The sequence below is a fragment of the Pituophis catenifer genome, unplaced genomic scaffold (assembly GCF_029215685.1).
Source record: "Pituophis catenifer annectens isolate HBS135680 unplaced genomic scaffold, rPitCat1.0.hap2 SCAF_3, whole genome shotgun sequence".
Classification (NCBI taxonomy): Eukaryota; Metazoa; Chordata; class Lepidosauria; order Squamata; family Colubridae; genus Pituophis; species Pituophis catenifer.
The window spans coordinates 169,648,493-169,672,224 of record NW_027256883.1 but is presented as its reverse complement, the minus strand read 5'-3'; the positions used below and the strand labels follow the sequence as shown (position 1 = coordinate 169,672,224).

The window sequence follows — 23,732 nt, the reverse complement described above, 5'->3', positions numbered from 1 at the left end:
TCTATCCCCAAAACACACAAAAGAGTTAAATATAAAATGTAAGAGGACCCTTTATAAAACTGTGGGTCTGTGGACATTTTTAAGATAAAATATTAGCTAGCATTTGCTTCTTGAAGCAGTTGTGTATTGAGCTGTGTACAGTTGTTGAAACTGTATTTGATTTTTATTTACTGTTGCCACCAATAGTCAAAACAGTTTGCAGTATTGCACTGAATTTTGCTTTTTGTTTTTAATTTTATGAGCAGTGGTACTGTGTAAGTGGAACTGTATAATTATTTTTACTGTATACTAAAATTAGCATAGTTAATTTTCATAGCTATAGTAAAATCTTTGAGTTAAGCAAAACAGGATTTCTCAACAATGTAGCTATAAATGATTTTCTGTAATTGACAGGCTGTTCATTGTGAAAGACAGGCTGCTAGACTATATAGATCCCTGATCTAATCTTCTGATACTTAAGAGCTTCTGATCTTCTGATACTTAAGATACACCTACAGAGGAACACCTAACATTCTGATGCTTGATTATTCTGCTGTGAATGGGTGGTATATAAAAAAATGAATATTATGCAGTGGAAAAGTATCTACTGCATGCTACTGTAACAAGTCTGTTGTTATAAACTGAGATCAGCCTGTAACCTCAAAGCCATCGCTTTAACCAGATCAGGTGACATTTTGCATTAAATAAATGGTGGATGCAATGAACAAAATAGTTGTAATTGCATTGGATTCCTAACACAATTGTCTTGGATGGAGTTGTATCTCTGAATCAAAGACATCAGCCATTACTGATATGCAGTCATGCTCATGTAGTTCAAGTAGACTATTAACCATTAGTCACCATTCTGTTCTGGAGCACAGATCAAATTACTAATGCTTATGTTTAAAGTCCTGTATGGTTTGATTTGTTCTTTCTCTCTTCCTCCTCTCCTTCCCCCCTCCCCCCATTACACATCTATGCTCAGGATTTTTGAAGTCTATAATCATCGGAATGAGAAATAAGAATCCACATATACAGCTGTATTATTATGTGTAGACAGCCTGGGAGGAAGAGAAGAATCTCCTCTATTCTATATCTTTTCTTATTAGAACATTAATTATTACCAATTATGTAGCAGTGCAGATCTCAATGCAATCAAAATAATATGAACTTGGATATTGGTTTTTCTCTTCCCCCATCCTCAAACTGAACTGGAATTAATCATGCAATAGCATGATTTGGGAGCATACTGTATGTGTCTCTGTCTCTTTGTCTAGATTAACTGGAAATTATATTCATGTCTGCAATCAAGGTCAGACTCTGACTATAAAAACAGCTTGGTGTAAGGAAGATTGTAGAAGCAGTTGCAACCTAAATTGAATGCTTGTGCCTCTTCCCATAATCTGTTTAAATTCTGAACATGCAAACATACATCTTGTTTTCAACCTTACGACTCATCAGACTCTGTGACTTCTTGTCTAATTAAATTATCTTGAAAATCTGAAACCTCAATATTTTTATAATTGTTACCCTAATATCTATATTTTGTGGTAACCAAGGTCTGTGTGTGTGCATTGATTTTAATGTAAAGAGTCAACATCAGTTTTTCAAAAATCTGTTGGTTACAGTTTAATGTAAAGTTAAAGCGTTTTTTTTTAGCTTTTCATACTTTTAATTGAAGCCTGCCGCTATTTGATACATTATTACTTACTATGTCTTATTTATTACCTGTCTTATCTGTCTTCTCCACATACTTAACCATATGATCAATACTATAAGATTGGTAAATAAAAGGTTGGCTTCCCTTTCCTTGAATTACTCAAATGCTAACTGTATCACAATAAGCCATCATTTCTTGAATAAGCCACAATGCTTAGGTTTACCCACTACCTTACAAAGTATGGTTTAAAGCAATAATGATTAGGTTTGTGTAACACACTAAGAATCAAACTCTATTTTGTTTCAGTACAACTGTTATATTTTAATGCATACCAAGTGAAAAAGTAATAATATGACAATATTGCTACTAGCACTTCTTTTAACCATGTATTGTTGTGGCTTCCAAATTCTAGTTTCCATAAATCTCCAATAGCAACTAAAGTATTTCAAATTTGAATAACAAGATAATCCTAATATTTTGGTTAAAGAGCGTCTATAACAGACCTAAAGTATCTGTGCTGGCTTGTGGTTTGTATGCAGTATTTATATTGTTTTTATAAACTGCCTACAAGCAGTGCTGAATGGAGGTTGAATGCATTTTATAAATATCAATCATCTAAAACATTTATATCAAATTATTAGCAACTTTCAAACAGTACCAATATTGAAAACGAAATCAAACATAAAAGGAAGTGATGCCTGAATGTAAATTAGTTTTGTCTGAAGTGTTTTTTGGAAGTGGGTTGGTATGTTTATTTGAACTGGTTCCAAGAGCAGTTGAGACTCTTTCTAGCAAACCTGTTCAAAGTAATATCATGATATTTAAGCTTGACCTTCACAATTGAAAGAGATACTTAATAGCTAAACTTCCTTCTACTTTGTTTCTCTCAGCATTGGTGAATGTGTATTAGATTGCAGCAACTTAGGAAACAATTGGCCTTTCACCATCTACTACTTAAGGCTGGCCAAAGATCAAAAATGTCCCATGGAGAGCAAATGCAAATGCAGAGACAGGGAATAATGTCATATGTTTATACAGTAACTAACATTTGAAACCCTGATCCTTGATTGTGGATTTTGGAAGTAGTTGCAACATACACAAACACAAAAGTAGGGTTACTGGTGTTCATAAGCAAGCTGAGAACATTGTGGGCATTTGGGGAGGGTTTAAAAAAAACTTATTTCGAGTCTGCACATTTTAAATTGCTGACTAGTGGAAACTACAAGTCAATGTCTAATCTAGTACGCACCTCTATTAAGCAATCACGTCAAAATCTGGAAAGGTGTGCTGCTTAAAAACTGTGAGGAGGAGCAGTATGATTAAGGGGGGTGGACCATGTTAAAAGTAAATCTGTCTGAATCTTGCATTCTTCCAAGGAACTTTCTCTGAATTACTTCAGTCCTTGAAATTTATTTGGTGATGACTTGAGACAGCCCTTTTTCAGTTTTGCTGTGTCCGTGTTTTAGAAAAACATTCTACAGCAGGGGTGTCAAACTCACAGCATCATGTTGTCATCATGTGACATATCACTACTTTTTCCCCTTTGCTAAACTGGGGTGGACGTGGCCAGCACATAACACATCTGGACTGTGGGCCACGAGTTTGACACCCCTGTTCTACAGTATTGAAATCTGCTAAGACACATCTTAGATGTCCTTGCATTACACACACAATATGTCTGTCAGGGTTCCAAGTAACACCCCCAACGAAAGAAGACTCTGAGGCTTGAAGTTCCTCAAAGTTCCATTTTATTAGAGATGCCATATTGGCACATCTGGGAAAACCCGAATCTGAAAGCTTCCAGGTTTTCCTCACCCAAAAGAAAATCCAAGCCCCTGCCCAGTACTCACATGTCTATCACATGGCCCAATCAAAGCACCTTGCCAACTGGAGATGCCTCCCAGTCACACCCCTCCAGGTGCAGGGCAAGATGAGAAAGGAATGTTGTTATGGCTACATATCACCCATGCTCCATACAATCCCCCCTCCCAGTTTCCCACAGCAGTAAATGTGGCAGACCTGAAGGTCCAATGCAAAAGATGGCTTCCAAGCCTGACAACATCACCCCCTCTCTCTCATGTATATTAACAAAGACCCTTTTGCTTGTCGTGAACATATTTTTTTTCCACAAAATATGTTGTTCATATTAAGCATAACCATTATTTAGTACTGTAATTGCTATTTTTTTTTAAAAAATATACCTTTTTATTTTTGGGTATCTGTAAATTATTTTTCTATTGATATACAATTCCTTGAATACTATCTGCTGAACTGCATATGATAAATACAATCATTTATTCAAGTAAGCCCTTTTATAGCTTTTTTTGGATGTGGCTTTCTCTCCCAGATTTAAGGCCATGTCTATGAATTCATAAATTCAACAAGGCAGGTTATAAATATCACATTTGGATCCTATTACCATGTCCCTTCTCCCTCCCTCCCTCTCTGTTTTTTATAATATATTCCACATATAATATTATTTACCACAAGGTGGTGCCAAAGTTCACAACAATTGCAAAATAATTTAGTGGGACTAATTATTATTTTCTCTGAAGTCATTTGGCAAGACAATTGTTCTTTTAAACAAGTCAGTATAGCAAAGGCGCGGTCATACTTTACTCATAATCAGGGCATAGTGTTTAGCAATCCTGGAGGGGAAGCCCTATGCAACTGTCTATATATCAGATGGGAATGGGCTTAATTCACTTTAGCTTTATTTAATGGCCAGCTTGACTTCAGAAAAGTTAATTCTCATCCTCAGCTTATCTGTTGCCTGGGAGGGGATTGACAATGTGGGACACCAGTGAAAGCATCAGGAGCAAAACTATAAGAGGATTACAGGCCGTTCTGCTTTCTAGAGACCCCTCCCAGCCCCAAGCCATCTGTAGCATCAGCAGTACCCATTCAGAAGGAGTAGTCTGAGGGCAAGTAGACGGAGTCCAGAGTTTTCTGTAAATGGAACTGCAGTAGTCCCACATTTTACAGCTTCCGTTAATTAGCGTTTTGGGACGCTGTTTTGGGAGGTTCCAGGCCACAAAAGAAACTGTGGTTGAAATTATCCCTACAGTTGAACCAAGAGTACATAAGTGAAAGGAATAAAAAACAAACAAACACTTTTTGGGAATTTTGGAAGGGGAAAGGGAGGATGGATGCCTTAATTCAACTTAGAAAATGGTTAGGGCACATACTTTATATCTAAAATCTGAATCTCCCTCCTAAGAGTGTCCCCCATCAACCTCTGGAAGCGTGACTCCCAGCAAGATATTGGAAACTTTCATGAAGCACTTGACCTGTTTGAACTTGTGGATTCCTGTGGCTTGCTAGTATAGTTGGACTTCAGTCTAAGGTAGTGAACAAACCCAGACACCGTGCCTTATTTACGCTTTGAATATAACAGTTATTTATTCAATTAGCCATGGTTAAGTAAACCATGTCCTAATTTGTTCTATATGAATCCTAGTCTATACATTAGCCTTTTGCAAACTACGGTCTCCTGATATGTTGCATTTCAGCTCCACAGAGTTACGCAAGTATTAACAAAGCTATGCTAGTGAGAATTCTGAGAATTAATAGTCCAGCAAATCTGAATAAAGGGTTGCAGAAGACTGGCTATAATGACTCCACTTAAACCATTTCCCCAAATCCTCATGAATGCAGTGATGCAACCAGTAAAAAGAATGTCAAATCATATCTTACTATTTCCTTCCAAGACTAGAGACCAAAGTGACTCTAATTTCAAGGATTAAAAAGAGCACAGAATCCACAGACCCGCCAGAAAGAGCACTGAACAAAGCCTCTGCTATTTTGCAGGAATATGATGTATACCCACAATTGAGTATTATGGATAAATATGGTTTCAAAGGCCCCTAGAAAGAATCTGGCCATGTTGCTGTGCTCTACTTATGAGGCCTTCTTCAGTCCTTCTGATAAGCTCCTTCACATTCTGTTCTCTGATTCTTTGTTCACCCTAGCGAGGATGTTAAGACCTACTAGGGAAAGTTCCACGCTCTCTGAGGTAACATCAGATTCTTCATGCATGTTGGTTGCACATTCATCTGAAAGTAGCTAATGAGAACCCTTTCCATTCTGGGCTGGGCATAAGATCTTTTATTGGCTATGGCTGTTTCTAAGGGAGCAGCTGTATTCTCGGTCATTTATTTCTACAAAGGGAGTTTCTGAGGCTCAGAGGCACTGAAAGAGCACCACAATATGATTGGTAGTGCAGCTAGGTGATTTTGGACTTAAGTGGAAGCAATAAGAGCTACCACTTAAATGGAAATGGGTTTTGTGTTGGTTGTTTGAAAATGTATAGTTTTTTTTTGTTGCTGTTAAGCCGCAAGAGTCCTAGATTTCTATCTGAGAAAGGAATTTGCTGTTATCACTGTGTCCAATACCCCTACATTTTCCTGTACCGGTAGGTTCACTCACGGAATAGCTGGTCAGAGGTGATTTTGTTGATGCTTAGAAGCACCTGATGAATCATGGTAAGTCATGGTTATGCTCGCCTATATAATTTGAGATCTATGCTTCCCTACAGCCACCAGATGTTGTTCAATGCTAGCTTTCATTTTGCCTACCTAATATGGTCTACTCTATAGAGAAAGATGGTGGATGATAAAGTTCAACAACCCCCTTGCTCAGTGGTGCAACAGAAAATGCTTCATATCTAGCTGTGCCATCTCAGTTACTACCACTACATCATGCTGCTAACTGCCAAACAGCTGTTCAGTATGCTAGGTATTGTCACTCCATTCTCAACTGGATCACAAAATTCCTGAAAATTTAACAGTCACCCTTTGTATGCTGGTATCACTGCTCTTGCTTTATTTCATAAAAGGAATTTTGCTTTCTGAACTAACTTTGAGTTCCATATTTCTTTATTGCATATTGAGAATATGTAGGAATTACTTCTGAATAATCATGCAAGGATTGCATGTTAATAATATGGGGAGCTGGTCTGTGGGTCACACTGGATGGGGCTATGATACAAAGTAAGTGACATCATCACACAAGGTTAGGATTAGGGAACTGTGTTTCACATTTAAAAAAACAAATCCTTGCCTGAGACTTATATTGCAATTTTCATGAGTTTCTCACTTTAATATGGCAAAAAAGTACGCTATCAATTTTCAAGAGTGTTACAAAAAGGAAATTGGGGTGTCAGGTACCAAAGAAAATAGCTTTGAGTTTTCTAATTCATTCTGGACATTAATGGCTTTTTAAAATTCTTCCCAAATTTGTGTCATGAAACTCAACTAATGGTATCTTCAGAAAAATAACATCTTCATTTAAAAAACGGTACTTAACCCTGGAAGGAGTTCTCTGATCATGTCTTTCTTTTGAATTTTCTAGAATTGGCAGCATTGTAAGAAAAGAATCATGTTTGTATAGGGTAGGCAAAAAATCAGAAAGATTTGGGATACACTCTTTTATGAGTGGCAAGCTTACCTCTTTTTAAAAAAAACAATTAGTCTTAAAAGGTGCTACCAGTCTTTCAGTTATTTGGAATCACTGGGTAAGCTAGTAAGACTGCAGACTGTAGTAGAATATTTTCTACTATATGCAATAAAGCTGCAAAGTATAGTAGATAATTCATAGTAGAGAATATTATCCAGGGAATGATTAGATATTCACATGCAGCCCTTGGCCACACTCTAATAAACACAAAAACACACACTCCATTCCTAATGATTTCCTTTCAATGTACTTCTCTTTTGGGGGTGGGAATAATAGGATTAATAATCCAGTATATCTGTACTTCCTTACTGTGTTAACAAAGACTGATCTATGCAGAAAACTTGTTTTGTAGGTGCCCATGAATGCAGCTGCATTGCTGCAACCATTTTTGTTGGTAGTGTGCAATTAAAATGTGACTTTTTAATCGTGTGATTGTGCATGTGAATGAATATGGGAGAAAACAGCTTAGCCTCCCCCTCCAAAAAGGGGGGAGAAAAATAAATCCTTGATTAGCCTGATATTGGTAGCCCCAAAGCTCAAAATAGCATTTATAAGATGTTTGAGTACATAAAGGGAAGATATCTTTGACCCATATCTAACAAGTGTAGCACACCAAGCATCCTTACCCAAGGAAGCTCCTAGATGCTGACAAAGCATCTTTTCAAATTTGGGTCAGGAAGAGTTAATCCCACCCTGGTACTATTTACTCCTTGCGCTAAATGACAGAACGGGCACCACGTGATTTTTAAATCTCCTGAGAGTGCATGGAGCATGCCCAGCTCTGGCTCTTGATGCAGGATACCAGATTCAGTAGCAGCATAGCATCTTCTCCTTGTCCTACTGAGCTCTGACGATCAATTGGGGAGGGGGAGAACACGGCAATGATTGACTAGCATTGAAGGAGAGGAGCGGACGAGTGAGAAAGAAAGGGAGGGGGAAGAGGGACGGCTGCCATTCTACCAGAGGAAGAGGTGGCGGCAGCGGCAGCAGCAGCAGCAAAAAAAAAAAGAAAAAAAAAGAAAAAAAAAGAAAAAAGGCTCTTGGTGGAGTGAGCAGAGGCAGGGGAGGTCATCGCCATGGCTTGGAATCTGCCCACCTGGAGATGAGCCACACAAAGCCACTGCACAGTGAGTGTCTCTGTATCTCCAAGACATCGAATAGCTGGATGCTTATATTTGTAGAGGCAGCTAGCCAGCCATTGACAGGTGCATTGCTTGAGCTTTATGGAGGATGTTGGCGAGAGCCAGGGCAATGACAAAGAATCTTCAAACTGAAGGCTACTTCTTCCTGCAAATGAGAAGAGGAAGCCTCTAAATGTGTGTGTGTGTGGGGGGGGGGGAAATCTGCTTGCATTGTATACCCCATCCTCTTTGCTTGCATAGGGGTCTTACTGTGCTGGGCTGTGAATGATGCTGAGCTTGAGTGGCACTGTCACTGGGTAAACGTGCCAGAAAGCATGTGCTGCTCTGAACATACAGGTAGCTTAGCAGCCTTCACAGCCCAGGAATGTACATATGCATGTATTTGTGAAAGAGAGAAAATGCTCGGATGTAGTATTCTATTCCTGATATTGGAATTCTTCCATAAACTTGTCTCCCTCTCTAATGAGGTTTTGGCAGGTAATTAGGGATGGAGATTTGATTTGGTTAAGCAAGGCGGGGATCTCAGCAGTTACCAAAAGGTTTCTTGGGTGCATGTCTTTAAAGAGTTTGCTCACAGAAGCAGTCCATTTGGATTGCCTTTCACAGACAGTACTGGAAATATATATATCTAGACACAGATATATTTCCAGTACTGTCTGCGAAAGGCAGGGAAAGAGTAGAAGTGGGAGAGACGAAACAATCGTTCACAAGATATATGTAGCAGATAGAGGAAGTCAAGCCGCATTGGGTAAAGGTTATAATTGCAATGTGCTCCGCATGCTGTTCTGTGAACAAGCCCCACTGAATAGCATGGATTTTACTCGTGACTTTTTGGATTGTGTTATAAAGCTTGATTTACGAAACTCTCAAGTTTTCTATTGCTCTGAGTATCTGTTGTGTGCATGTATGCAGTGATATGTATGCCTGCATTGGAAGGATTGTCTGATATTGCTGTTAGATGACAGAGGTACAGGAAAGTTTTCACTTATGTCTTGTGATAACAGGAACCTGGGTGGTATTCAGGTCTGCACAGCCATGACATATATTCTCAAAAATTAATCCAATGGTCAATTTTAATTTAGGGGGTTGCTGAGTACCGCACAAAATGTGGGTGTGCATGTGGTTGTGCATGTATCTACACCATTAGGTATGCATGTGCATCAGCATGAATCTACCCTGGTTATAGACTTCATTGTGTTGTGTGGCAGAGCAATTGTCCATGCTACCACAGGCCATCATAGCAATGTGTCTCAGTGGAATGTGTCTGGTTTTTATAATGCTCTCACTAGTGTTTCAGAGTAAGATATGGTGGGCAAAATGCCAGGACATATTTGTATGCTATCAGTGTCATTCCAGGAGGTTTGTTCATTGCACATCTATGCCTGGTCATAAGGGGACATAGCATATAATTTTCACTCAAAGCAGTGAACAGGACCTAGAAATGATTGCATACTGATTTAATTTGGGTGCTTGATGAGAAGTTTCTCTTTCAGGAAAGTATTACTTTTGACCTGATCATTTTTCTTAAGCAGTCTGCTCTATTAACTATCAGTGCTGCAAGACTCATCAGGAACAGTTGTCTCCCATTAAATTAAACTGCCTTGAAAACAGGAGACTCCTTAGCTCCAATTGGCAGCAGTCTGTTTGTGATGCAGGATCCTAGCTCTGGGCTCCCTGTCATGAGATCTTAGTAACCAGCTTTGCATCTATCTACAGAAAACACGGGTTTCTTCTGACCTCTCCAGTGCAGATTGAATAAATCATTTCATTTGCTTAGAGCTGCTGTTAAGGCTTCAAGATCTGCAGCTTAAACATAGTACAGTGAGTGGGTCTAGCTTGAGGTTGAAGCTGAAATCCTTTCCTGTAGCTGCCTCTCCTTCTTTTTCTTGCCATTACCAGGAAAAAAAAATAACAACCAGATTCCCTTTTCCTGGAAGGAGCAGCAAACAGATTCAATTTATGTGTTATTAGAAATCCTGTGCAAAATGAGAGCTGGTTTGATGTAGTAGTTAAGGCATCAGCCTAGAAACTGAGAGACTGTGAGTTCTAGTCCTGCCTTGGGCACCAAGCTAGCTGGGTGACCTTGGGCCAGTCACTTTTATCTCAGTCCTAGGAAGGAAGCAATGGCAAACCACTTCTGACATCTTGCCAGAAAATTGCAGGGACTTATCCAGCCAGTCTCCAAGAATTGGAGGGGGGGGAGCAAGGTTACAAAACCTAATCAACAAGCCCATTAAACAAGGAGACTGATAAGATAATTTAGGTCTTATATATTTTTAACACCCCAATCCTAAAACCATTATACAGAAATAATGTTAACTCCATTGAATCTTGTATGTATATATTTATGTAATGAGTTTTGTAAAGATATATGAACATCTGCTTGGTGAATCATACTTTTGATAGACTGGAAATTTCAACTATAATAATTTAGTACACTGGCTGGAGAAGTCAAATCCCCGATCCTTTATTTTGAACCCACATTAAATTATTTATGCATTTAAACCACAAAAAATGTGCTGTGATTCATGGGGTTTATCTAGAAACATAATCATGTGTATTATATCTTGTGCTTGACTTTTTTTTTCTTTTTTTTACAAAATTTGGGAAAATTTTAATGCTGTTGGTTTGATAGCTTCAGGTTTGCAAACATTTGTACGTCTTTGCTAGGTATATTACACATTACCTATGCATGAATTATAATGTAGGCCAGGATCTGTGTGGTTGTCTGTGATAAATAAAATCAGCTCCCGGGTAGCCAAGCAGGAAACCTTTGCTAAGTAAAAAAAAAGAATACTTCTCCAGGGTAACCTAATACAACCCATTTGGATATGCAGTCTTATTTTTTTTTATATAAATTTGTTACATTTGCAGACTTATTTGTAACCATTCATCTACTACATTGAAAAAAACCCTTTCTTGTCCATTGTGTAAAATTTCAGAAGTGAAGGATTCTGACCGTAGTCCCTGTTATATCTGAGCCCTTTTATGGCTGCTGAACTGCAGCATTATTTTTCCTCCTCCCCCCCCCCCAGACAAGTTGTTGTGACTGTTTTGCTGTATCCCCATAAATCAGTGTTTGGATCTTTGGGGGAGTTATGTTTTCTGACTCAGCCTGAACATTGGTGACGTTGGGTTAAGATTATATACGTTTTAAGTATACTTCCGATTTCATACTTGAGTTATTTTGGTTCTGTAGGAGTTAATTTTCCTATTCCTGTCCATTATTAAGGATATTTTTCACTTTGCCAGATTTATTCTTCTTTTTCATTTTTATTTCAAAAAAAGTTTAGAATGTAAAAAAGAAAACCTTAAAGGATAAAAGTTCACGCAAAACTCACATATACTGAAAGTGCATACCAATATTTCATAAAATAAAATATTTCCTGGGTAAAAATGTGCTCAAAAACCTTTTAAATAGGAAGAAAGGAAAAATACTGGGATTTCTTAAGGAAACAAATTTCACAATTATGGTGCCATCCTTGAGACTACATTGTCCCTAATATTTTTCAGTCAAAGGAAGGGCAGTGGGGACATCTGACATTTTAGAAAGCATGTGGTGGGTGCTATCATAAAATGTCTACTATGGTAACACTCATTTCCACAGAGGTCAGTCTGGTGAACTATTACCTACTACCTCTTCACCTGCAGTAATACCCAGTTTACCTGTCCCTTTTTCCTGGCCAGGTGACACATTTCTAAAGTAAGTAATACTCGGCTTCATCTATCCATTATTTATATTGTTAAAGAATGGTGGTTGGGCTTCTGCGGGCCCAGAAATTTTCTTCAAAATAAAAGTAGTAGGGTAGAGAGGAAATGTCACCAAGCACATTCACATTCTGAGGGAAAACAGAAGGCTACAGAAAAGGACCACTGAAAGTCTGGAAAAAAAAACCCAGAAAAGAATCTGGGAATTTTTACTGAATGGCCTTCTATCCCCATCCCCATCCCACAAAAGAATGCACATCTCTAATATTAAGTTTCAGGCTTTCTATTTAAATGGCCAAACAGTTTAGCCACAAACAGCAGGACACAATGTCTGGAGACTCATAAAATTTTTACTACTATGTATGGAAGGAATCTGTTCTGGATTTTTTGTAAAACTTAAAAAATCTTTTATTTGAAGTAACTAAGTGCAGACAATTTAACTATGAGTTTTCTTCCAGATACATATTTTTTTGCAGAATAACACAACTTGACTATCACTCTGTGTAATTAAGGCATTTTTCCTTAAATTGTACTTCTTGCTTTTTCAGATATGAAAAACATTATTTTTAATCCTCTAAATTTCTTCATTAGCTAACTTCTTATCTGTGGATGAGTTGCAAATAAATTCTATATCTGTTTTGGGCACTGGCCTGGGCTGTTTGTAGTAAGCTGAGGTAGAAGTCTATGTAATTCCTGCTACTGTTGGATTGGCTGTGTGCTACTGCAGACACTGATGCTGTTATATAAGCGAAGTCCGCCCACCAACACTGATCTATTGAAGAGTCTGATAAACTTCCAAGAAATTTTGTATTTCTGGAACATGTTTTGAAGCCACTTTGGCATAGTATAGCCTTTCCAAACTCTGGCTGTCTAATCTATTAGGACTGACAGTTCCCAGGACTATACGCTAGCTGAAAGTCTTGCCAGTGATCAGAGAGCCATAACTTCCTACAATATATGACAATGGGTAAACACAATCATCTGGAAGGATACCTTCCCCTTGACTCAGAAAACTTTAAGCTTGTAACTTATCTCTTAGATTTCTGCTAGGGTTGACACATACCTTCTGTTGGATGATAGGCAGTGGTGGGATTCAGCCAGTTCACACCACTTCGGGAGAACCGGTTATTAACTTTCTGAGCAGTTTGGCAAACTGGTTTTTGGAAGAAATCATTAGGGCAGAGAACCGGTTGTTAAATTACTTGAATCCCACCACTGATGATAGGATAGTAATGTATCTAGAAGTTCATGAAAATAAGCAGAAGCGTGTTTTGGTTGAGATTCTTCAAAAGAACCATATAAATAAGATTGTACACACAGGCATGAGTTTTTGTAAAGTTGATAGTAATACTGTTCATTGCATACCGATCTTAATGGTTTTATTTTTTTTCTGAAGCGATGCCAAAGAGAATGTGGTGATATAAGATCAAAGATGTCTTATTAACACACACACACACAAAAAAAAATTGTCTGAAAATGCCCTCCCTGGCTTTGAACAAGCATCCCTGTGGAAAATTTGTGTATTTAAAAAAAAAAAAAAAATCAAAGGAAAGATTTCCATACTCAATTTGTAAGGGCACATGTTGTTTTGCTGCTTGCTAACAATGACCTGCTTCCCCCAATCTCTTTCTACTCTAATATTTGAAATGAGTCCCCTTGGAAAGGTGAACTGTTTTTTTTATCCTGATGCACATTTGCACAACACTTTCAATCTACACACACACACACACACACACACACACACACACACACACACACACACAAATATTTACATCCTGTATCCCCACAAGCTTTAGATCTGTCAAAATTAATTTTCCCAGCTGGAGTTTTCAATGCAAGGCATCATTGACAGGGAAGAATATTGCTTTACGGTACACAAGTTGCCACCAAGGACTATGGTACATGAATATTGCCTTCTCCCTCCCTCTGAGTACTCTGCCATGCTGGGGTTTTTTATTTTTTTTTAGTATATGCAAGATTACCAAAAAAAAAAAAAATGGAATAGAATGCAACAAAGGTAAACAGTGGATTGAATAAAGAAACATTAAATACATTAATGAACTTTTTAAAAATCCTAAAATCCTTTTTGGGTCTCCTAGCCAGGAAAAATCCTAAACAAAATAGAAGAAAGCATAAACAGAAGAAAATAATAAAAAAAATGTAAAATAAAAATACTAAACAGCTACAAAATATATTAAATATATTGAAACTAGGAGTTACTTCTGTAACTTCTAGAAATCCACTCTTCTACCTGAGAAAATGAAATAAGGACAGAGAAAGCCGTGTGACAAATGGCTTTTAAGCAATTGATGCCTACCCAGTACTGTAATCATACAGTTCAGCAAATAAAGTATTTGGGGAAATAGCAGCATTTTTCTAGATGACAGGTGCACAAGTTTAGGCTTTATGTTTCAATTCAAGAATTGTCCCAATGTATGAGCCGCAGTGGCCCAGTGGGTAGAGTGCAGTACTGCAGGCTACTTCTGCTGACTGTCAGCTGCCTGCAATTTGGCAGTTCAAATCTCACCAGGCTCAAGATTGACTCAGCCTTCCATCCTTCTGAGGTGGGTAAAATGACGACCCAAATTGTTGGGGGCAATATGCTGACTCTGTAAACCACTTAGAGAGGGCTATAAAGCACTGTAAAGCGGTATATAAGTCTAAGTGCTATTGCTATTGCTATTCTCATTCCAAAATAGTATCTTGATTGGGCTATAGATCAAACCTATTCTTCTCAGAAGACTTAAGAAGTCATATGTTGGGAGAATTATGATGGGTAGCTTTCTTCTCACATATATACTTATTTTTAGTGACTTTTTCCCCCTCAGTTTGTGTATCTGCACAATGCAATTCTACAAAACCAGGTGAAATCCAGCAGGTTCTGACAGGTCCTGGAGAACCAGTAGTGGAAATTTTGATCAGTTCGGAGAATCGGGAAATACTACCTCTGGCTGGCCCCAGGGTGGGAATGGAGCTTTTGCAATATCCTTCCTCCAGGAGTGGGGAGGGAATGGGGATTTTGCAGTATCCTTCCCCTGGAGTGGGGAGGGAATAGAATTTTTGCAATATCCTTCCCCTGCCACACCCACCAAGCCACGCCCACAGAACCAGTAATAAAAAAAATTGGATTTCACCACTGTACAAGACTATAATATCCTCCCTCCTTTTTAATATTTATCTGAAGCTGCTGGGGAGCTGGAGAGGTTAATCAAGATATTAAAGTGAGATGACCTGAGCAGTATTTCTGTGTCTCATTTAAGTCAGGTAGAACTGCTTAGAGTCAAAATGGAGATTCAGAAACAGGCTAGAAAAAGACAAAAAGAAAGAGAGAGAAAGAAAGGAAGGAAAAAAGGAAAGAAGGAAAGAAAGAAAGAGAAAGAAAGAAAGAAAGAAAGAAAGAAAGAAAGAAAGAAAGAAAGAAAGAAAGAGAAAGAAAGAAACCAAATGTTAATACAGGACATGCCTGCAGTTGCTTTCCGGAACTACAGCAGATGCAAATGACATTGTTCCAGGCATTCAGTGCATCTGTGGACACTTCTCTTATTCTTGCTAGGTTCTCAGGTCAACCTGACCTGCTGGCAAAGCACAAGCCTCCAACATCATTTTTATTTCTAAGAACATCACAGCTCCTTTTATTCCCAGCAACCCTGAGAATAAATTATTACCTCATATCATGTAATCAAGTGTCTTCTATGTAGAATGATAAGGGAATACAGAAGCACAAGGTATACTATCAATTTGAGTCTGATATACTTTACCAAAATGGCATCTTCTATTCCTCAATTTTGTATAGATATGTTCCTGATTCCTGAATTACATATTTGAGAGCCAAAGGAACAGTTGCCTTGTGTTATTCACACATTGATGTGTTTTACTTAATAAAAGATGCATCTTGTAAATGTTTGAGGATAATATAGTTAGTGAAATAATTGCTTTTGATTAAGAAAACAAGAACCTACAATAAACTTTTTAAAAATCTTTGAAGAGGATCCTGCTTGTGAATTCAGAACAGAATCTGTTGGATATCAGTGACAGAGTTCTGTACTTCCCCTTATCTTGAAATGCTGAACATTGATGTACACATTTTTTAATAATTACAAAACACAATTTTGTTGTTTTGGTTTGTATACCAATTGCACCTGTCCCTGAACTGGGAGACACTGTGCTAGTTTATTATGTGTTGGTTACCTTATATTTGGTTTAATGCAATGTGGTCTGTGTGGAACTGCCTTTGAAGACCAATTGAAAGCTTTACCTGGTCTAGAATGCAGCATCTTGTGCAATTATGAGTATGTCAGGTAAACAGTTCTGCTTTGTGAAGTGCTCTGGTTATTGGTAGGCTTCTAAATAAAAATTAAGGTGTTTTCACCTACAATGTCCTACATGGCATAGGACCTACTGGTAGTTATTTGAAGGACAATCTTTCAATTGTTTCTGCCCATCCTATAATATCAGACATAGTCATCTTATTATCCTATAATATCAGATGTAATCATCTTATTATGGTTCCCATTCATAAACTAATGTCATCTGGTGGGATTAAGGAATCATGATATTTCTATTATAGTGCCTGCCCTCTAGAACAGCATTCCCTCAATGGCCCCAATTCTGCTTTTCTTTGCTTGAGCCCGATTCTTTCCCTAGGCTTTGGGTCAGGGTAGGTTATGAGCAACCTTGGTGAAGTGTCTTTATATCTTTTCCACCAGGACAGCGATCTTCCTTTTTTGGTTTTCTGTTGTTCTATTTCTTTGATTTTCAATTTGAACACCACTTAGATTCACCAAGAAATTGTGTAGTTTTAAAATATTAAAAACAAGAGAGCAGAAGCAGCTTTATCTCCAGATAAAGCTCATTTTTCAGCTCAGACCTGATATCAAGCAACAAGTAATATTGGCAAACACTTGCCAAATATTGTACCTTACGAATTAATCTTCCCTTGTGAGTGGGTGATGGTTGTAATCCTTGAATGTTACTAAAAACATATATGTGCAGGTTCAAACACACTTTCTTTCATACAGGCACATATGCATATTTGGCTGTCAAAATGGACTGTGTTTTACTTTTTAGATGAGATGGTTCAGACAGTTGATCTTTCACTGCAGGTGATTATTTTCCCCCACATTAGGATCAGAGATAAATTAGATTGCTTCCCATACTCTACACCATACAATAGATAGACTCTGTGGTTGTTATATTTTAGAAAAGCATATGCTCCTGTATATGGTGTAAATAGACAATGTACATGTATGCTGGACCTATATAACATTCTGATAACTTCTTCAAAGAAACAAAAGTCATAATGAATTGGTAACAAAGCAACAAAAAGAACAAATCTTCCCTGAATGCAGCTAAAAAGAAGAATTTCCTCATTTTTCTTTGGAAGTTCATTGCCATTAGGTTTTCTTTCAAGTACACAATTTCAATATTGAGATTTCTCACATTTGTCCATGGCCTTTACATCATGCTTTCAGAGTCAGCTATTTATATTAGCTCTGTTTGAACTGTTGTCTGTAGAAACTTCTACTATGTTCCTGAATCTCTCTAAAGGATAATGTAGTTGGTTTTGTTTTCATTGAGCAGCATCCCGAAATTCAGTGATTTTGATTTGTAAACTATGCCAGGGCTTAGAGTTGTACATGAATCCAGACAATTATGGCTTCTACAATAAACTTTGACATAATATTTATGAACCCACTCTTAAAATAGCGATTGTTCTAAGCTAATGCTGCTAAAATATGAAATAAAGGATTTGGGAGCAAGGGACAAGAAATATTACAGCCAGAGGACTTTGTCAGTACAATAATAGAAACTCTACTTGGCCCTGTTGGTAAATGGACTTTTTAGTGAGCATACACAGAACTTTAAAGCAGGTATGCCCTGTTTCTTTCTCCCCTTCCCAATATTTAATTCCTTAAACTGTTTTTTTTTGTTTGTTTATTATGAACTTTGCTAAAGGATATCTAGCAGGATCATCTAATGCATAGATGAGAGCTGAGCTTCCACAGAAACATGTTTTCTATTTCATCCAAATTATGAAAATATCAATGTGGGAATATATGCTGGGACTGAATCTTTAAAAAAGAATATGGGTTTAAGCTTGCTGGCCGCCTCTGTTCCCTGAGGTTTTAACAAAAGAAACATAGCTCTGTATCCTCTAAATACCCCCCCTCCTCAATCTACTGTGGTTTCTTCTAAAACAGCTTGGCTTACAATTGTTTGGTATGCAGCCCAGGTCCATGCATTTTAGTGAGAGAGTCTGATAGGGTTTGCATGTATTGAATGCAGTTCATCACCATGCATGAAGCAGGAGCTTTTGGAGACAGATTTCTGCAGAAGGGTGACCTCAATGTTTTGGGAGAAAATTGGATGTATTATTCAGGATAATGCACTAAGAAGGAGCCAGATGAAACTTGCGTGAAATGACTCTGTGCAAGTATTTGCTTTTTAAAATGTTCCCATTTTACTAGAGATCTAGTGGTTGAGATTTAGATTGCCTCCAGATTAGAATATCAAAAAGAACTGATCTTTGAATAAAAAACAAGAGTATAGCTCTGAAAGAAAAGATATATATGTCATATGCAAAATAGTTTAAATGTTTAAATAGCAGTGTTCTTATTATTTGACAGCATTTCCAAAAGTCCAGCATGTTGGGAAAACACAGGTGAAAGACATTTAACTTGAAGTAATTAAAGTTGATGTTCCATTGTGATAAGGTCTATGATAAAATGTTGAAGACCTGAAATGTCAGGACTATCTAAAAGTAATGCTGTATTAAATTATTCATGTCATACATATTGAATTCTTACAGCAAACTAAACTAAAATAAAATGGGACTGAATTGTTTGTGGTTCAGTGTATTATAGAAAACCTAGCCATTATCTTAGCCTGTTGTGTGAATCAGGACCTGTGTTAAGGCACAATATGGTATGCTTTTTGGGCACAGAATGTTGTGTGATAACAATAGTTGTCTTTTGTGTCATTGGGATTAGCAGTAAGTGCATTGTTTTGCTTAGTCAAATTTGTTGTCAGATTTTTCTTACCACACTGTTAATGTATTATCTCTGCTCTGAATAACTAAACATAAGTAAGATAAACTTTGAGGAAAAAAATCAGTTGCTAAATCAAAGTAAAGCTTGTCTTGAGCATATGGGATTCCCACTGACCCTCCCCCACAAGAGATTATTAGTAACTGACTCTGATAGGTATTTAAAAGTAAAATGAAGGGAACTTGAATCCCTGATTTGGCCTAAAGCTGTAGGACTACAAAAATGCAATCTTAAAATTGGCAGGTTGGGATTTTTCGGACATAAATTTAGAAATAACATAATAACATTGTGTTTTCTTCATGAAGAAAGGAATAGGAATATTTGGATTGGGGTCAATGACCACACAGAGACATGTATAAAAGAAGTAATTTCAGTGTAGGATTTAATAAATTTAAGGACTTTAACAATTCAGCAGAGCTCCTCATCCTTAAGGGAGTACTAAGATAAGTGATTTTATTGGTTAAAGAAATGAATTTGAATTAATGTGGTTGGAATTTTGGATGGGACTCTGTTGTGTTAGGGTGAATGTCTGGGTATTTGATTTTTACCTTATTTATCTACCGGGATGTGAATACAGCCCAGCCCCTGCTCAAGCTTAAAACTGGCTTTGTGATTGGAGAACTGGCAGAACCCCTCAGCCTGACTTTCTTCATAAGATTGGTGTGAGGATAAAATGAGAAAAATCGAAACTCCACTCTGAGCTCTTTTTCAGAAAACTTTGGAATTTTAAATAATCAAACAAGTAGGTATGAAACATTCAATGAAAATATAAGCAACACTAGGCACTGGAGAGGAAAAAGCAGGGGAGAATTGTATATACTAGTTTGTGACCAGATGTGGAAAAAAAAAGAAAGAAAGCTTTTCACAGGTTCATGATAAATTGAAGCTCTTTTCGTATTAGAAGGTTCTAATTTGCAAGCCTTTGCAAATGTCAATATAGGTTAAAATCAAAGATAACTGTCACTGGTCCATGAAAGAGGAAGGCAAGGGGGGAAATTCACATATTGACAATCTTTTCATTGGTATCTCCAACGTGCCAAATGAAAGTGCGCCAGAATTTGCATTAATTTAATCGTGTGGATGGATTTCAGGCAGCTGCTTTTGTTTCATCCCTTTAAGCTCTAGGAAAGCTTTGTGCCTTGACCTCTGGCCTGTCTTCATCCCATCTCCACTCACTCAACCATCCCCCTCCCCTCCTTTCAGTTCCTTGATGGACTCTAATGAGTCTACAGCCCCACCAACAGCTACTTAGACAGGCGTTAATTGTAGGTGCTGGGAAAGCAATAATTAAGAGATAATGAGGAAGCCTTTGTGTGAGTCTGGGCATCCTATGCCCATGTTAGCAAACACGCTGTTTGGGTGCTGAACACCCAGTTAGTCCTCTTTACCGGCTTAGCTTGCTGGCCTAAAATGGAGCTGATGCAATCAGCCAAAAACACCCTGGAAGCTTGCTAATGCTCATCAACTAGTTTTGCTATTAGAAGAGTTAAAGGAAGAATTTCTAAGGGTGTGATATTTTTTGTACAGTTTTAGGATATGACCATACTCCCTGAAGCTGATGGCATATGCTTGTCTTCTGACTGACTTCTTATTGCTTATTTTTTTTCAACCCACCTTATTGCTTATTTTTTTCAACCCACAGCACACTTGGGAAAGTAGTTTGAGAAAATGCCAATGTCAATAAATGAAAGAATTTTAAAAAACTGGATTTCCACATTATCTAAAGATATGACTTAACTTGTATTACCTTAGCATGGCTTGCCACTTTGTGGTTCATGGTTTATGGCTTAAGTGTTATATGTGAATCGATCAGTTTGTACTTTTGTTCAAGACAACATGGTTAAAATAAGGCATGTCTTAGCACAGTATTTGACTCCCACTGCAAAAGTTCTATTAATGGCACTAAAATAAATTCAGGAAAGAGGGCGAAGTAACTTTTAATCAATTGTCACCAATAGTTTGCATTTATCATGGCTTCTAATATTTCTTTATCTCTCTTTCTACCAGATGTATAGTGTGTTCCACCTTTCTAAATTACTAAATGTAATTCTAAATTGTACACCACTCAGAGTCGCCTTGGGTGAGATGGGCAGCTATAAAAATCCAATAAATAAATAAAATGACATTCTTATCCTAAAACCTTTAGCTTGATATATCAATTTAGAAAATAACTTCAGATTAGTAGCAGCCTTGGTTTTTTTTTAAGGCAAAAATCTTCGGTTATTTGAAATACTAATAAATTAGGATATAAGATTTAACAGACTCAAGCTGCTTCACCAGAAGAAGGTATTTTTAAGTGCCTTAAATCCTTTGCATGTGCAATGCAACAAACTACCATAATAGAAAAGTTGACACACCAAAGATGAAGTTGATCCTTGTGTGTGAACATGGGATGATTTTAAGGGTTTTTAAATTTTGTAAATTTTATGTGTTTTAATATGGCTGTACACCGCCCTGAGACCTTCAGGAGAAGGGCGGTATGGAAGTCTAATAAAAGTAAAGTAAAGTAAAGTAAAGTGTCATCAAATAAAAGTTTGTGTACATGCAATATGTGAATGGAAATGATTGGGTAAGCTTGTACTCTGCAGAAATACATGAAAGGCTGATCCAAGTTCAGCTTCCACTTGGTGAATAGAGGCAAGCAGGACAGCAAATATAAACCCAGCCACCTTCCCTTCAGCAGAACGTTTCTTCACTTATCACATGCCTTCCCACACATTTACAGGCTTTTGCCTTTGCCCTAAAATCTGTGCTTAAATTCACAGTATCTGACTTCTAAAAGGAGAGATATTATTAAAAGTGATCTGATGTGTTTATAAGTCATATATCTTTTTGAACATAGGCTGGTGAGGTTTTTTTTTTCTTTTCTATTTCTGGTTTCTTAGTATGAGAATGGAGCATGTATTTGCTCTTCTACTAACAGTTTACATTTACTTTTATCAAGAAATGTACCTCCTACTCTGACATCCACAACTGCTTATAAGAATAAACACAAAAATATAAAATATGCAGAGCAGGTGGGAAAACAATACACTATATAAATAGGACTTGCAAATAAAAGATTACATTATGAATGTTCCTAATTCCAGGGAATCAACCAGGATGTAGAATACTCCAGCCTATTCTCTATACTGTCTGGTTTTATATTTATACAAAGAGTTATTTACATTTCATAACCACAAAGTACTTTTATGGGACTGTATTGCCATTTTACTTCCTTTAAGGTTCTAATTTCCCTAGCGGACTCTCATTTTGTACACTTCTATGAACTTGGAAACGTCAACCATGAAGTCCCTGCATGCCTGCTCATATCTGTGAGTAGCATTTATGTGAGTAGCAGTTCCAAGTGGGGAAAAAGACACTGGAAACAGGGAGGTTGCTTGGAAGGATGGTTTAATGGTGAAGCAGAACCACCAAGCATGTGTGATTCTGGGTAGTTGACCACATGGAGTGGAGACAGAGATATATATTTATACCCTCTCTTGGGCCCTGCCCAAAGTTTCCTGTTCCTGTGCAAGGGCAGGTATCCCATTGGTTGCTGTAGGGGTCATGTGCAAATCCTAGGAGTTTGGTTGAACTGTGGGCTAATGTAATGTCCCCAGGTGATTTTGCAATGCAGTGATTTGCAATTCCCTGCTGTTAGATGGGTAGAGGGCTAATCCTATGTCCTGAGGGCCATGTCTTAATCCCATCACCCTGGAGCTGAAGGGAGACAGGGAGCTGGGGCTGAGTTTCTGTGTCCCTTAAGATTTCTATTTCTCTTTTAGGGGAAATATTGTGCCTTTTTAATATTTCCTAAAATATTTCATTCTTCTAGGAGGGGGGTGGGTGCTAACTTTCTTCAGTTCAATCAGCAATTTATAGGGAACCCAAGAATCACACTTTGCTATCACAGTAACAGGATAACTTATTTGGTAGTGCTCACTGGTTTCTATTTAAGATCAGTAATTCACTAACAGAACAGAATAATAAAGTTGGAAGGGACCTTGGAGGTCTTCTAGTCCAACCCTCCTACTCAGGAAGGAAAATCTATACCATTTCAGACCAATGGTTGTCTAATCTCTTCTTAAAAACTTCCAGTGTTGGAGCATTCACAACTTCTGGAGGCAAGTTATTCCACTGAATAATTGTTCTGACAGGAAATTTCTCCTTAGTTCTAGGTTGCTTCTCTCCTTGATTAATTTCCATCCATTGCTTCTTGTCCTGCCCTCAGGTGCTTTGGAGAATAGCTTGACTCCCTCTTCTTTGTGGCAGCCCCTGAGATATTGGAACACTGCTATCATGTCACCTGTAGTCCTTCTTTCCATTAAATGAAATCTTTGCCTACTGAAAAGCAGCCTGTGATGCAGAATGAGGGTCTGTGAAGGAGGTAATCTGAGAGAGTGCTTATAGCCCTCCGGTTTTTTCACAACAGTGCCAAATGATCCTTCAGCCATTTAGCATACGAGAGCTTCAAATTGAGTAAAGAAGGGGGCACACATATTTACCTCCCTGCTTTCTCTCTCAGATTTCCAGGTCGAGGTAGCTCTTGATTATAACCACAATTAAGCCCAAAATTGCTAAATAAGACACAATTAAATGAGTTTTGCCCCATCTTACAACCTTTCTTGCCCCAATTGTTAAGTTAATAGATTGTTAAGTGAATCTGGCTTCCCCATTGACTTTGCTTGTCAGAAATTTGCAAAAGATGATGACATGGCCCCAAGACACTGAAACCATAAATGCATGCCAGTTGCCAAG

The 23,732-nt window shown here is 37.7% G+C and overlaps 1 protein-coding gene across 1 annotated transcript in view; it reads left to right on the top strand.

Annotated features, from left to right (window-relative positions):
* Positions 1–8,039: 8,039 nt before the first annotated feature.
* The window catches only part of PLEKHA6 (pleckstrin homology domain containing A6), a 233,829-nt gene continuing 218,136 nt past the window's right edge, over positions 8,040–23,732 (top strand). The window contains exon 1 of the mRNA XM_070941535.1: positions 8,040–8,223. The gene's annotated coding sequence lies outside the window, so the exon portion shown is untranslated. The remainder of the gene's footprint in view (positions 8,224–23,732) is intronic.